Below are 3,425 nucleotides of genomic sequence, written 5' to 3'. Positions count from 1 at the left end.
CTATGAAAAAAGTAGGCCTACACTGAGACGGTTTTCAAAAGGAGAAATGGCTAATTCTCCAGTCATTGTCATTCATATGGTGTGTTCCATTTCGATGATTGTGTTTTCAATTTTGCACTTCAGTGTGCTGTAAATGCTTGGAAGTGTGCAAGCAAATGCTTAGTTGTGTGTACTGAATAAATGGTATGTGTGTGTCATTTGAAAATATGGCTGTGTGTACCAAATGAAAACACGAGTTCCATTTTGTGAACAGTGAATAGATTTGATGGCAAAGAGTCATCTTGCAAAGGGAGTGTGAGGTTTAGCATTTTGTGTGTGAGGTTTTGAGTTTTCTGTGTGCATTTTTGAGAAAGCCGTTATTGTTTTGAAAAACGTGTGTTAACAATTGTGAAAAACTGTAATGTTGCTGTCAGGCGGAAGACCGGGGTTCGATTCCCCAACTGGGGAACTAATTTATTTATTTATTCTTACATCTATACACATCGCAGTGAAGTGATTAATGTATGAAATTAATCGGTTTCCATAGTATAGTGGTTGTCATGTTTGCCTAACATACGAAACGTCTTCAATTTGAGACAGAGTGGAAACAGTTTCCCTCTATTTGGCTCTAATAGAAAACATATACATACATGATCCACTGTTCTGTTCACCTACATTCAAGAGGTTTCCTGTCAAAAAACGAATTGCACCTCGTAATAAACATAGTTTGGCTCATGAATCATTAAAACAAAGCCTTCATCCCCTAATGTATACGTATAATGTATACCGCTTATACGAACCAAACAGACAATAGCTGCTTTAAGTGAATAACACATGAAGGAATTATCAGGTAAGTAATTCACGGTCTCTGATTTTTAAAACAATTTAATGAAATCATGCTCATCATTTAATTGTTCAAGTGTTGTTGTTGTTGTTGTTGAATGGGGTGTGTGTGAGAAGCAGAAAGGTGTTACCTGTGTTCCCCCTGTTTTAGTTTAGTTTGCTCTGATTAGACAATTAAATTTGTTCCTTGACACTCATGTTGTTATTTATTTCTTTATTCTGTTTGAAATGTTATCGACTGTATCACCTGCCTGTAGTGATAAGAATTCACAGTCACCCTGCAAGAGACTGCGCTTGTTTGTGTGTGCATGCATGAGACTTCTTTATAATTAGTAAAGTACAAATACTTTAAACATTCACATTCTTCTCCATTATGTTACAAACTGTTTCTTCTAATCGATGATGTGTTCTGTCCGTCCTGAGGCCTTGTTATGATTAGTGCAGACTGGAAAATAAGGATCCATAGAAAGCCAGTGTGTAATTCAAACTCTGGATTAAACTTTTAGGGGAATTCAGACGATACTAACAAATACCCATAATGTTATTTCGACAACATATTTCTTTCTTCTTTCCTTTCCTATTTTTACGAGCCCAGAGGAATAAACTCTCTCCTCATCTAAAATCTCTCTCTTTTCTCCCACACTGACTGCAATGCCCAGAAACCACATCTAAATATTTCATATACATCTTTAGAGACTTTGGAATTTCAGTCCTTTCCGAGCTCGGGCACAGGGACGTCATGCCGCTCTGCTCTTTAACCACAGACTCACTGGATGGCTCATTTAGCCCCCTGTGGCCGACTTCAAAACTGCCAGCTTGCACTCCAGTGACTCCAGTATCACCATTATCAACAGGGAGGGAAGAGCCTCTGCTGTGTTAACTCTAACCACAGGAATCACAACAACTGCCATGGCTCTGCAGAACAAGCTGCTGCCCTCTGTAAATAGCAGCTCCCTGCTACGACAAAGGCAGAGGCTCTCAATGAAAGTGTCATAAACACAGGGGCGCTTTTTAATTTACAGTAAACAACAAGACGTGCCGTAATATCTTCTTATTTTTTTAAGTATCAGACATTGTGTGCAGCCCTGTTAGCTACTCCTTTGAAGGGCTAATGACTAAAAGCTCAAGAACACAATGTGATAAGACAATAACATGCAAACAATTCAAGGTTAAGACACATATAAAGCAGCTCAGACTCATAAACCCAACATTAAGTGGATACTCTCACTGAATAATTCATGAAGGAATATTCAGATTATAAATTCAAGGTGTATGGGTTTTTAAAAAATTATACAGTTTATTTTTTAGCTCTACGTTTGATTATGAAAACACAAGAAAATAGGTTTAGTAAAGTAATTTATAGCAAAACATGAAAAGTGAAGAAGAGGAGAAATATACTTCTACATAAAATGTTTTCATCCAACAGGCTTCTGTGAGAAATCGTCCCAGAGAGCGACCGAGCCCTCTGTCAACAACGCTCCTCAAACTTTCCCATTACGTATTTTCCTTCACCCAAAGGAAGCAAACACAAGTATCGGGAAACGTATTCCTCCCGACTTCCGACAGCTTTGTCTCCATGGCAACTAATCCGCAGGCTGTGTCGGTGAGGAAGAACCTTGTGAACTTCTCAATGAGAACAAGTCACTGTGGACTAAAGTGTGACAGACTGTGAATGTTAATTATAAGTTATAACACAGAACTACACGTAGATAGGGTGACGCAACATGCCAGAGCAAAAGGAGGCGTTCACTACTTTACGTCTGTGTGTCCTGGAATATTATTTAAAAGACAACAACGTCCGACTTCCTCCGTCTCACACCAGCACCACACATCTATGAGCATTGACATATTAGTCCAGGGGCCTTCGGGCACAGGGATATTAAAGCCCCCTGTATCTCTGAGGGGGCATTGTGAATTTCTTTGTTTGTGTTCTTCTCTTTCCAAGGCATTTTGCATCTCTTTGTAGTCGTCTTTGTGTCTCTTTGTTGTGGCTGCTCGCCCTTTTTGTGGTGGTTAGAGTCTCTTTATGTCCATTTTGCGAGTTCTTTGTGGTCATTTTGCGTCTCTTTGTGGTCATTTTGCGTCTCTTTGTGGTCACTTTGCGTCTCTTTGTGGTTATTTTGAACACGTCGGAGGCCACTTTACACCTCTTTGGTGTCCGTCATCTTAGAGCAGTAGCAGCCAACAGTCACTTCAAACAGATGCTGTGACCCAGAGGCCTGCTCAACGCTCGAGCCCCCGGGCCGGGACTGCCAATTCAGAAACCCATCCAGGTCTGTGTGTGTCTGTGTGTGTGTGTAATCGAGACAACACAAAGCCTCTACATGAGGGTTAGTTAGTGTGCTGGGGAAATTATTGTTAACTGGGGCTAATGATGTGTGACATTAGCCACTGTGAGCTGTTTGGGGATTTAATTAGATGAATCATCCCAAAATGGCACGAACACAAGATATCCCATTAGTCAGTGTTCTCGACATGACAACGCTTTTAAGAGGAAATGTGGCAAATCAAGAAAATCCATTAGTGAGTAAGAGGCAGAAAAAGGGCAACATCGCTCCCAGGAGTTGTGATAAAAATAAAAGGCTAAACAGACTTTAATTTCA

This window comes from Limanda limanda, chromosome 3, assembly GCF_963576545.1.
Source record: "Limanda limanda chromosome 3, fLimLim1.1, whole genome shotgun sequence".
Lineage (NCBI taxonomy): Eukaryota > Metazoa > Chordata > Actinopteri > Pleuronectiformes > Pleuronectidae > Limanda > Limanda limanda.
Note: the sequence above shows the minus strand (reverse complement) of the source record.